Here is a 12,797-nt window from a genome sequence, read left to right as displayed (position 1 = left end):
TAGTAATCCCTGCCGCGATATACAGCTCGCTGTATAGTACAAGGAGAGATTAAACCGAAATACTTTTGGCCCCGTCGTGTGCTTTCGTCGTACGGCGTTGCGCGGGAGCATCGACCAGTCGGCTAATAAGAGCGGAATAGTCCGCCGTGCGACGGTAGCGACGCACCTCCGAGGCGGCTTTTTGCCTTGATTTACGATATTAGCGTCGGCTGAATGGCTCGTTAGCTACATTGTCATCGCTCGGCTGCTGCGATGCGCGCGTGCGTCATCGCTCGCTACTGATTCTTCGGCCTTGTGCAGGCAATTCAGATTCAGCTGGAGCAAAACGCTTTGCTTCGTAATCCCGTCGACCGACTGATATGGGAAAAGCTAAAAGCCGCTCGAAAACGGGTTTTCTGTTTTTTTTTTCTCTATTCAAAAGCCGCGCTTACCTGTATGAAATTTCGCAAAAGCTTCAGTCCGAGCGATTGTTTTCGGTGCAGCCGAGCGCGTTGCGCGCAAATGTGTCAGCCCGAGCTCAAACGAGCGTTTTTCCCCGTCGCCGAGCGAAAAAACGCCCTACAATTGGTTATCAAAAGCACTTGTAAAGAGATGAATAGCCGCGTTATTCATTCAGCGATCCGGGCCGATTTTTATCGCTCGCGACGCCAATTCATCCCGCATCGGCGCCGGGACAAAGCTACGCATACGCCTCGAGAAATTGGCGCGCATCGAGGACAAAACGAGAGGGACGCGCGGAAAGATAAATCAAAATCCTCGCGCGGCCCAGAAAATCACCTGAACAAGCGGCCCTAACGACGTGCTGATGAATCGCGCGCGCGCTCGGGCTACCGAAAATCTAACAATTAGGGATGATTTGTGGTCGTCCGCTGGGCGAATTTACAGGGCGAAGGGCCACTGCCGCGGGGGATTTTATTGGCCCCGAGACAAGGTCGAGCTCGTTATCGAGAGAGAGAGAGAGAGAGAGAGAGAGAGCCGGATTGCCGGGTCATGACCATATACGCGCTCGTGCGCCTCCTCGTTTTTCGAGGGCCTGCAGAAAATTGACCGTTTCTCTTCATTTGTCTTTGGCCCCGAAGTTTCGCGCGCGCGCGTGTACGAGACGTCCCTTTTTCGAGGCTGGCCGGGCTGCTCCCGTAATGAGGGGAATGTCGCTCGCTTTCGTATTATACACGTAGACGGAGCTCGTTAAAGGCGCCCGATGAAGCGATAACGAACCGAGAGCAAAAGCCGGAGTGGAAGAATTTATTGTCACGCATAGTACAGCGCTACTGCTTCCCTTTAATTTGATAAATATTGCGGGATTATACGCGAATTATCGCGCAATTGACGAGCAATTAGCCTTTTCTAAAGCCCGCTTGTCTTTATCCAGCCTTGGCTCTGAGTTGAAGAGGAAGCAATGGAGCCCCCGAAATAAATTAATATTTGGCAAAATTAATCCGTCACAGCTCGATTGTCGCGCGAGAAAAATAACTTGTGCCGTAATTCCTGCAAGAAATTACACGTGTGCGAATGCAAATGGCCGGCGAAATTATCGTGCCCCGAGGAGGCCGTAGGCTCTAATTACCCGATATTTTGCGCTTTAAACTACCTCGATGTTTTTCGCCTCCCGGCTTATTAATTGAAACTAATATCGCGATTATGCAAAGTCGCCGGGCCATCGTTAAATCGAGAGCATTATTAGAGGCAACAGACTTTCGACTTAATTCGCGATTATCGCGCGCGGCTGGCCGCTCCCTTACTCCCCTTTGAAAAGGACGGCGACTATACATCTGCGGCCGCGCGTCAACTTTTATATTCGAAATTAAGTTAAACTGTTTCTAATGACTTCTTCGTAGCTATCTTCCCCCGGCCCCTTCCCCGGGACATTTACATTCCAGCCCTCTCGCCAGTAATTATAAGATAGCCACGTCGTCTCGACGGCTCTCTCTCTCTCTCTCTCTCTCTCTCTCTTGGCTGCCGCCGCGCGCTCTGGAAAATTATTCGCGAATTCTTATTCGAGCGCGTTCCCACTTACCAGACTTTATCCTACGTGCCCGGAATACACGGCGACGGGGGCCGCAGCAGCGCGAGCCTGCGGAGAGTAGAATATCTCGTCGTAATTCTTTACGAATTTCCTAATGTACCGCTGCGGCGCGTTGCACTTCTCCCTCTCCGGATCTGGTCGCTGGAGTCTCGCGCGCCGCGGGTTGTTACCGTTATTTTAATTTTTACGCAGCGACGACGAGTTCCCGGAGAGCATCCATCGCGCATATTCAACGCGGTTTTATGGACAGCCGTCTTTTGGGGACGTACGATAACTTCGTGGAGTCCGATTGCGGGGGGGGGGGGGGGGGGGGTAATCCGATTCCCCGGCGGTGTCGACTCGTGGAATCATCGACAACTGCAGGCGACGCTTCGTCGACGCATTAAAGCTTCCGAAATCGCTCGGTAATTGCGGTAAAAAAGACGGGAATCGCGCTCACTTCGCAGGTAGAAAAAAGTCGAGCATTCGGAGGCGCATCGCCGCCACATTACGGCAGATTATGCCCGGCCGAGTTGGTCCGTCTTTTTTTCCACCCTCGCAGCTCCCGGCGCTCGTAAATCGTCACGCGCGGCGGCCGCGAAAAAGTTGGCTCTCGCAGCGCGGATCTTTTGGGCCCGCGCCGCCTTAATAGCCTGCGGAACTCGAGGCTCGCGAGGCCCGTCATCGTCGCTCGCATACCGCGCCCTGCAAAAAGTCCGCCACGCTCTCTCCCCCGGCGGAATAATGATCGGAGCCGCTAATAAGCTTAATTAATTCGGATGCGGCTGCTGCTGCCGCCGTTTAATTGTCTGCCCGCATCGATCTCGGGATTTCAGAGGCTTTCCGAGAGGAGTCGCGAGCGCGGCTCCGAGATTGATAGCCAAATAGAGGAAGGGGTCAAGAAAGAAGAGGCCGGCGAACTCACGCTTGCATGCATGTATAAAAGGACTAACGCCCGTCGTGCCTCCTTTTCTTCTTCTTCTTCCTCTGCCCGTGTCCTTCGTTGCGTTCCGCGAGCTGACGACTCTTGTCGCATGCAGCGAGCCGCGAGAGAGAAAGAGCTGCGCAGTCGAAAAGTATAGCTCAGCTCCGGCTCGCGCGCGCAAAAGGAAAAAGCCCGCCGCCGCCATGTAATTAAGGCGCCCTCGAGCGATGCATTGTTTGCTTTGCCGCCTATATGTGTCACTGTCACGCATGCCGAGTCCGCCTGTCCTGTACATCCGTTTCTTCTGTTCTGCTCGCTCCGTCTCTCTCTCTCTCTCTCTCTCTCTCTCTCTCTCTCTCTCTCTCTCTCTCTCTCTCTCTCTCTCTCTCGCTGCATACGTGCACGCACGCGCGGAGCCCCGTGAAAGACGTTAATGGCTGTACAAGAGCAGCTCTCCGTCCCTCTCTCTCTATTTTCGCGATGCGAAGGACAGCGTGCGAGAGAGGGATGAAAAAGAAGCAGAGGAAAGTCGCGATGCGTGCACAATGTGTGTGTGTGTGTGTGTGTACCCGTATGCAGCCGGCCGATTCAAAGTATCGACCAGCCGCGCGCAGGTCTACATACCTGCAGCGACCGCGCGCGATGCAATAACGCGCAGGTAAATTGACTTTTTCCCGGCGTGCAGTATATACGTATTAATTAAAGCGCCGTTGAATTATTTCTTCTCGCGACAATCCGTCCTCGTTTATAAGGACATTCCTGCGGGGGTAAACGAGTCGACTGGTGAATAAGCGCGAACGCAATTTACCTTCTCCTCTGGCTCTTGCTCTTTTTGCCCTCTTTTCTCGGCGGCGAGGCTTTTAAATTAGTATAATAAGAAAATGCAGCAAGAGCGAGCTAGCGACGTATGCCGGCGCTTTTTTCCAACTCGCGGCTCATTGATTGCGCCGCTGCTCTCTGCAGCACAGACGCGCGTATAAAGTCGAGTAAAACGTCGACGTCGACGTGCGAAAGGAGGCATCACCGCGAGCTCGAGTCACTTATACAATATCGTTTAATTAAGCCCGATTAGGTGTCTCGCGTCGCAGATGATCCAGCTTCCTCGCGGAGCATCCCCTGTAATAAGCCCGGACCACGCGGTTTCTCTCATTTTCTCCCCGGCTACTCGTCTCCCGCATCCGAGACGTCTAGACGTCGGCTAAATAAAGAAAAACAATGCCTCCATACCGCAGCTCCTTCCAGGTTGTATTTTCTTTCGTCGAGGTAAAAAGCGATCGCGGGGCTGGGGCGGCGCGCACAGCCTTTGGGGACAACAAAAGACACAAAGCGAGCGCGTCTGGCGAAAATTGTTTGCGGCCTGAGAGCGCGGCATTGCCGCGAGAGAAAATCTTTTTCGGGACTCGCCTCCGGGATTTTCCAGATTCAATTCCGTGATTGCGTAAGGGCCGCCGAGTTGAGAACAATCCGGCCCCGGGGCGGTGAAAAGTTGCCGCCCTCCTTCGGCGCACTTTTGCATCCGCGGGATCGAAAACTTGCGCTGGAATGGTTATTCGATCGCGTGGATGATGATGAATCAATGAGGAGCAACGTCTCAATCTTTCCGACTCGAGCGCAGTCTGGGCTCGGGCGATGCAACGCGGGTCGACTCGGTGTTTTGCATCCGGTGCGCAGTTCCGCTGCACTGCGCTGACTCGGCACTGGGACGCGCGAATAAAAAAAATTGTTTCCATGCAAATCCCTCGCGAGTTTACATACGCTGGCCGTAAAAGAGAATAACGTGTTTCCCTCGCTGCCTCGGCAGGGGGCCGACTTATCTGCAGCGTGATAAAAAAAGAAAAAAAATCGGGCCGCGGCCGGAACCAATTTAGAGGCAGAATTTTAATTTGCTCCGCGCGATTCTTGAAATAGCCGCCTTCTTGGCTTTTATTAAAATCTACAAAATTTAATTTCTGTTTCAGATATAATCCTGGAAAAGTGCTGCGCTCGGCACCGGAGGTCTTCGCTCCTAAACGCACAGGTGAGTTTATCGCATTATTGTAAAAATCGAAGGTTGGACATTCGGAGGATCAGTGTAATCCCAAAGCCCGCTGCCGGAGGAGACTGCGCATCGACAAAGATCCATCAAAACTCGAGAGCTTTGCCCGATAAAAGAAGCCTCCAATCTCGTTTTAAATTGTCCGCCCGGCTGCGCGATCGGCTCGAGCCTCGCTCCACACAAAAGCCATACACTTGTTATAAAAGCTCGTCGGGAGTCGGGAGGAGCGCGTCGACGGAAAAGCCGAATAAAGGATTCTCATTTAGTCGAGGCCGGAAAGCCAAGTAATAGCAAGACTCGCGCCCCGCCATAGAATCAAATGTAAAGGGATTCGTAAAAGCATCTTTCGCGTCCAGAAAACTTTCCATCAGGTACGCCGGCGGCGCTGAAAAGCCGCCAGCCGCGCCAAAGAAGAGAGGAGAAAACGAGGAAAAGGATCGCGAAGGCCAGAAAGAGATAGAGAGGCTAAACTTTATAAAGAATATCGGATCAAACGGGAGCATTAAATCACCCTTGAGGGTTCGGCTTGGGCGGCTGGAAGGTTACGTTTGGCAAAGGTATAGCCCGAAAGAGAGAGTAGAGAGAGAGAGAGAGAGAGAGAGAGAGAGAGAGAGAGAGAGAGAGAGAGAGAGAGAGAGAGAGAGAGAGAGAGAGAGCGGGAGAGCGAGAGAGTCACTAGCTACGTGCGCGGAATCCCGATGGCTCATCTGCTATTTGTCATCCAGCTTCGACTCTACCCCTCTCTCTCTCGCTCTAACTACACTAACTCGATCAGCGACTAAACTAACCCAACTAGTACTTCCGGTGATCGAACAGATGTTCTCTCGGTGAAACTCCTGCGGAGGGTTGCCCCGCTTTCGATATACCTATAGCCGGCTCTCGTCTATCTTCGTGGCTTCATCTTTCCCCGCGCTATATACGCACGCTGCAACTCGAGCAGCCAGACTAGAAAAATTTCCTTCGAGTGCAATTTTTACGCGAGCTTTTCAATTTTTCATGCTCGCGTCGGCGGATATGAGATTACTGCTCTTGAGCGAGTGACTGAGCGAGCGCCGCCGACGCCGCCGCCGGGGAAAGACTTGCTTCCCTGGCCCGGAGGATGCGTATTCCGCCCGGGAGATTCGCGAGAGGCTGTGCGCGATAATCTTTCCGAACTGAAAATTTCATTTCGGCCGCTGCTGCGATATTGTGCCCCGCTGATGGCTTATTGTTGCCGCTGCGGGAGCTTTTTATTTATTGGCCACTCCGAATTCCCAACTATGTATTTATGGTTCTCCGCCATTTCGGCGAGGCTGGCGCAGAGCTAATGCCGATAATACGACTGCGAGAACATTTGCTACGGTATCGAAAACCGATTTGGCTCGATTTCATATTGCTCGACCGCTGCGAAATCTACTTTCGATCTTTGACTGGTGATTTTAAATAATGGGATCCCCAGCAGTGTTTTTTTCTTGAAAATATGAGCAAACATCGATAATACCGCAAAAGCCAATGAACGAAATAAAGCCGCGCCGAGCACACGCGTTTGTTTTATTGAACGGTTTTATCAGCTACGTATAATTTAAGCCTGTAATGTCGTATACACCGGCGAATCGGAATAAAAACAGCCGATGACAGGGATTAATATACAAAGTTATGATTTTATTATTTAGGGCGGCTCTCGCGACAAAAAAAACACGATTCGCCGGAACAATAACGTTATTCATACGCTCGTTAAATGTTAAGTGCGCAAGCGTAACCCGTTCGAATGCCGGGGCTGGGCATTAAATACTCGAATAAATTATTTCTTTCAATTGACCGAATCAGTGTCGCAGGGGCATTTTTCACGAGCAAGCCGGGCAGATAAAGCTCGGCCACGGCCCGTTTAAATTAATCGCAAAATTTTTCATAATTCCCGCGCATTCCGGCCGAACAATTTTATCGCCCGGCTCCATCTCCCCTCGCGGCCAACCCTTTAAAAACTCTTCGCCCCGCACTTGGCTAATCTGCGACTCTGCGCGTCGTTTTTTATCCCCGGCGCCGAGTTTATACTCGGCGAGAGCTAGCTGCGCGGCGAAAAAGCGCCAGCCGCGAGAGATAGCGGCTCGACAGTTTCGTCAGAAGTTTTCTCCTGAATGCCACCCGATAGGTAAATAACGACAACTGCGGCTGGCTCCTCGAACAATAGGAAACACGCGCCGACAGCCGGCTCTCCGAGCCTTATTAGTCAGACGTATTCACGGCGCGCGTCGCGGAGACGACAGTTGAGATACGCGCGGCGATTTTCCATGCGCGCGATTCTATGCGTTATTAACTGCGCGAGCGAGCCCCGGCTACTTCCTGCTCGGCGGCTTTTTCCGTTTCCATTCCAGCGTCGAGCGTGAGACACCCAGAGGTGTTATAAATTCGCAGTCGGCGCTTAATAAGCAGCGGGCGAGAGCTGGATCAATCGATAAATTCCAGCGCCCCTTTCTCTCCGCCTCTCTGTCCCCGACTCGAGCAGCTAACGGGCGCACGCATCTCCGCGCCAGCTCGAATGCGAATGGCATATCCGTGGCATGAGGCAAACACGGGAAGGAAGGAGCAGCAGATGGATAAATCGGACGACTCCGCAGGGGTGTATCTGCGAGCGAGCGCGGCCGCGCCCTTCGCGGTCTGCGCGTCCGTGGCCAGGCGAGATGCACAATCGCTCGTTAAGACACGCGGACGGGGGAGACAAAGCCGCCCTTTTATCGCTCGGCCGGTATACGCGCAGGAGAGGGTCTCTCGCCGCAGTGCGTCGGACGTGCGCGCGCGCATTATACACGCGCGTACATCTGCCTTCCGGGATTTCGATGTTGACGTGCGCGAGAGCGCGTTATTCCGATTGACTTGCGGCGCGCGTACATTGTACGGAGGCGCATAGATGAGTGACGGCGCGCGGCCGTCAATGGGCCGATAATGCGAGTATCCACCAGAGCGCTGGCAAATGAACGAGGGTAGAGGCGCGAGCGAGGGGAAAACACGCCTCGCTCCTTTTTTTGCGCACTCGTTTGCCCGATGACGGGGAACTTTTCCTCCTTTCTGGATTTTTTTCTCCCTCTGTGCGCAAGACAGATAATAAAGCCGCATACTTGAATAAATTGACGGTTTTTCATGTCGGCCGCGGCGAGATCCAGGCTCAACGCTCTCGTGTGGGGACAAATTTTTTCATCTACCCGCCGGGTGGCCAGCGGCTTTGTCAGAGAATTCCGGATATAATATCGCACGAGCGAATGATTGTTATTGTGCGCGCGTAAGATGCGCGTAGCGCTGCTTTTTCGCTTATCCACCGGGCGAAATATGCTGCGCGCGAAGCTTTTTTCGGGCCGCGGGCCATTGTCATGTAAAAATTTCGGCGTAATCGTACGCGAATTGTTTAGCATAAATCTACATACAAACCGGGGAAAGAACGCGGAGAATTCAATATCGTCGGGCAGCCTGCAAACCGCACTGTCCGTCCGAGCTCGTGATGGGAGCCGCGTGTACGCATCGCGATAATAATAGCCTGGGGAAAACGAGAGCGGCTCGCCCGAAGAGTGACATTTCGCTACATCGCGTAGAGCATTGTGTCGCGCGATCAAAAACCACTGGCCCCCATTACGAGCTTCTGATGGCAGTAGCTCGAAAACGCAAAAATAATGAAACGCCATAAATATAGCTGCATCTTACGCTATACGGCTCCCCCTCTAAAAGCTCCATAAGTGCGGGCAGGTTGTTGAAAACGCAGCGGCGATGGCGCATTACGGCCTCAACGATCCATTGCGAAAACCGCCATTCATCAGGCGAATCAACGACAAGTACCTGCGGACTGTACGCAAGCGCGCCGCGCGCGCAACGGCAATCGATTGCCGAGCGTTTCCCCCCGCGCGTAAAACCCCATAATCCGAACTACAAAGAACGCGCATTGTGTGTGGTACATATAGGCAGCCGGCCGCTGGCGTAGTCGCACAGGCGGCCATTAGCATAGGCTAAATCGGTTATAATAATGGACAATGACAGGCCGACGCACATTGGGCCATTCAGTGGCCGGCGCCATCATCGATACACGCGCACTCGGCGCGCGGGGGCCATTCTCCAAATGAAATTTAAAATGCAAACTGCGATCGGGGGCCGCCTAAATGACATGTGGCCGCTCCTCGTAAATAGCTCAGACGCTTCTTGCTCCCGCGCGGCCGCAGCGGCAGCGGCAATAATAATAATGCGCGATTTATATTTGTTCGACGAGCCCGCCTACGAAAGCTCGGAAAAAGCACTCGCGAACGCGGCGCGGCATTATCGATCATAATACGTCGGTCGGCGCTGCACAAAAAGACCGCAAACGTTCGGCCAACTGTCGCATCACTCGCCGGATTAACGCGCGGAAGAGCTGCGTGCTCGCCGGGGCCGTATTTGCGGCTGTATATTCGCACACGAGCGAAAATTAATTAATGTAATGCCGAGCCGCCCCGCCGGCGCACTTTTATCATCCGCGCGGGAGCTATTGTTTTGCCGGGGCGAGCGCGAGCACGTACATTATACGCGTAAATACGCGTCGCGTCGCGTCGTTTGATAATAATTAATGTACTCGCATCGATTGGCCGGCTCGCTGCACCGTCCCTGGCCTAATGAGTATTTACATGTGATATTATGTCAGTCACTATCATCGCCGCCGTTACGACGGCTGATAACGCGTTATTTATTCAGCGGCCAAGATCAACACGCGCCCGCCCGCCCCGGTCCTGCTGAAATTTTAATAGGATACACCGAGTCGGAAAAACTTGCGCGGACTGATCGGCTGTAATTCCAGCGGGAAATGGCGCGACGATCGGACGCTTGAAACAATACGTTTTAATTAGAGGCATTTGGAGATGGGGACGTCTCGCGAATTTTTTCACGGGAGAGCGAGGCGGAGTCGTCATTAAGTCGGAGGAATGACCGGCGCGCTCAATTAACGAATTTCCCATTAGCAGAGTGTAATTCGAGCAAATTGGCTCCGCGGAGAATAAGGCGGCCTTTGAAATGCGCGCGTCTCTCGAAATCAGTCATATTCGGAAGCAAGGAAATGAATGCAACCCGCCTTCGGAATAACGAGAGTGCGCACGGCGCGCAAAGGAAGTGGCGAGGATAACTTGTCGCTCAAAGGCTCTTTTTTCCGCACGGAGTCGCGCCTAATTCAAGCCGGAAGTGTCGGCGCTACTGCAGCAGCCGAGGAATTTCCTTGCGAACGCTGAAAGAGACGAGTATGCGCGCATTCATGCCGGCGCTTTGCCTCCTTTATACTACTCAATTAGAGCGAATGAAACTGCCAGACCGGGGCGGGGGCGAGTCGTAAAGCAAACGGCGTGTTTCAAGTAGTGCAAGGGCTGGCAGTACTTTTAATTGATCGGAGAGCCGCTCCTTCCGAAATCCGCGGGGCAAACGGAGGCAAAACGGGCGACACTTGTCGGGGCCAGGCGATACACACAAACACACTGCCGCGTGAGAGGTTTATGCGGCAGGGTCGCTTTATTTAGCGGATCAATTGCAGCGGGGGAGAGTCGAAGGAGTTACGGGCTTGCGGTCGGCGGACTCGAGCTATCAGGGGGAGTTTGCCTGCCGCGCCGTGTACGCCAGTAGCGCTGTCTGCGCGCGATCTCTCCTGCGCACTCACATACACACACACACACACACACACACACACACAGCCGAGGGCGCACGTACGGACTGCAGCTGCGTGACCTGTCACCGTGAGCGCTGCTGGATTTATAAGCGGACGCCAACTTATCGCATATTTACCTCAACTCCCCGTTTTCAGTCGCGCGCTGGAACTCGCGAGCCAGAAAAAATAGGCTGCGTTTAGCGAGCGCGATAGTATTGCGGATAATTTCCGCGGCCTTATTATTCTGCGCTCGAAAAAGTCGCGAAATTCTAATTGCCGCGCGAATAAACAACCCGGGGCCGGCAATTTTTTAATACCAAAAACTTGGGGAATCTTTTCGCTCTAATTCTCGGAGTCTCGGCGGAGGCGTGATGGATGATTGGCACGCATGCTAAACAGAATACGGCGTGTACCGCACATAAGTCGCGCGTTATTTCGGTCAAGCGACGAGTAATGCCCCGGCTGAGATACGTGACCGGATTTTAAAGAAAACCAGCTCTTTTCATAGAGCATTATTAATCTTGCGTGTGCGAGCGGCTACAGTGTACAAATAAAAAATTGACGCGGGTGAGGATAAACGAGCCCCATAGGGAGATAAGATTTCTTCCGCGCATGTGCTCTCCGGCCTTTTGAGAGACCTCGAACTCGCGTCGGCGAGCTACTACGTGACTTGCGCATTACACTTCTTTCGCGCGGGAGCAGTATCGCAACGGCGCGCTTATATCGCCGCTCCGCCGTCTCGGATCGTCTAATTGGGAAAGCAGATCTCGCGCAATTATTATTTCGCTATGGGAAAGGCTGCTGCATGCAGGATGCCGCTAAAGACCCATTGTACCGCGGGAGCGCGATAAAAATGTGTCAAGAAGAGTCCTCTCTCTCGACTCGCACGCACTCGAACCGGCAAAAATTCTCGCTCCGGGCTGGCTGTTAGCCGGATCACTCTTGGGCTTTGATCTTTTGAAATTTTTCGCTGAAAAGGCACGCGCTGCTCGCAGCAGTCGCCAAAGGCCAGAAATAATCAATGCGGAGCACCGGTCGCCACTTCAATGCGGCGCATTATCGCTGCGGGAATATGATACGACTCTCACGAGTTGCGGGCATATCTGCGCCAGCGCAGCTTCACGCAACGTTCCTCAAAGCGCCTATATGGCAATTAGCAGGAATTAGGTTGTGCATATACGAGGAGCTAGTTTAGCCTACTACTCCGACTATAACAGAGAATCCGCGGCTAATGGGCAGACACTACTCCGCCTTCGCAGCCGCAGCCTCTGCATGGCTTTTCTGTGAGCTCGGAGAAAGCCGAATTATGGCGTGTGATTGCAAACGGAGCACACTCAGCCAGTTCCGAAAAGTGCGCAGCTGCAGGTGCGTCTCCCCTCGGTAAATCAAGGATCTCCTATTCAGAGGAGCTCTCGGCGATTTTTTTCCGACACCGCGCGAGCACACGTGGCCGAGGCGCGAGCGAACGACGAGAAAAAGCAACCTTCTTTTTTGCCGTCTCTCGTCGTTTCCTCTTTTTTCCTCAAGCAGCAGCAGCAGCAGGTGTCGCAAACGGCACCCGGTAGGGACACAATTAATGTACTGACCGAGCGGGCGCGTGAGCTGCCTTGTAAAATTTGCATGTCGAAAAATTCAGCGCGCGGAACGACAAGAAGAGGCGGAAGCTATATGTATACCGACCAATTCTAATAGCCGCGCAGCGCCTTCGTTATCCCGTTCCTTATACTCCGTAGTTTTTGCCTTCGCTTTTTACGGCTGGCATCTCGCTTTCTGCGAATGCGCCGAGTCGTTTTGCCCTTATCTTTTCGAGCTCCTTCCCGCTGTTGCTTCTGAATGAGGACACTTTTTCATCGGGGACAGCTCTTTGTAGCGAGCGTTGAGCATTCGCTCGGACCGCGGCAGAGTAACGACTCAATCGGGGCGAAAATGTTCACGAAACTCGATTTGCAAAAGCGCCTTTGGCCGCTCGCGCGTTCGATCTGTGTGTGCAGGGGGAGGACGAGGAGACGAGCAGACGGCGCATAGCGGGGAATCGACACGCGAGTCGACGAGCGCAATGCATATATTTCGCGGCAAAGGAGAGAAGCCATCCTCGCTTTTTCGAGGGTTTCCTGCTTTCCTCCCGCATGCATTACATAGGCGCGCGCACTCGCGGCTGTCTGTCAGGCAAGAACTGATTTCACGCCGCACACGCTCCCGCTCTCTCTCTCTCTCT

At 53.3% G+C, this 12,797-nt stretch overlaps 1 protein-coding gene across 4 annotated transcripts in view; it reads left to right on the top strand.

Annotated features, from left to right (window-relative positions):
* The window catches only part of LOC103315329, a 200,480-nt gene that overhangs the window by 23,838 nt on the left and 163,845 nt on the right, over positions 1-12,797 (top strand). For all 4 annotated transcript variants that reach the window (XR_004227929.1, XR_004227930.2, XR_004227927.1 and 1 more), the window contains exon 5: positions 4,889-4,947. The gene's annotated coding sequence lies outside the window, so the exon portion shown is untranslated. The remainder of the gene's footprint in view (positions 1-4,888; positions 4,948-12,797) is intronic.

Source organism: Nasonia vitripennis, chromosome 5, assembly GCF_009193385.2.
Source record: "Nasonia vitripennis strain AsymCx chromosome 5, Nvit_psr_1.1, whole genome shotgun sequence".
Lineage (NCBI taxonomy): Eukaryota > Metazoa > Arthropoda > Insecta > Hymenoptera > Pteromalidae > Nasonia > Nasonia vitripennis.
Note: the sequence above shows the minus strand (reverse complement) of the source record. Positions and strands in the feature narration are given on the sequence as shown.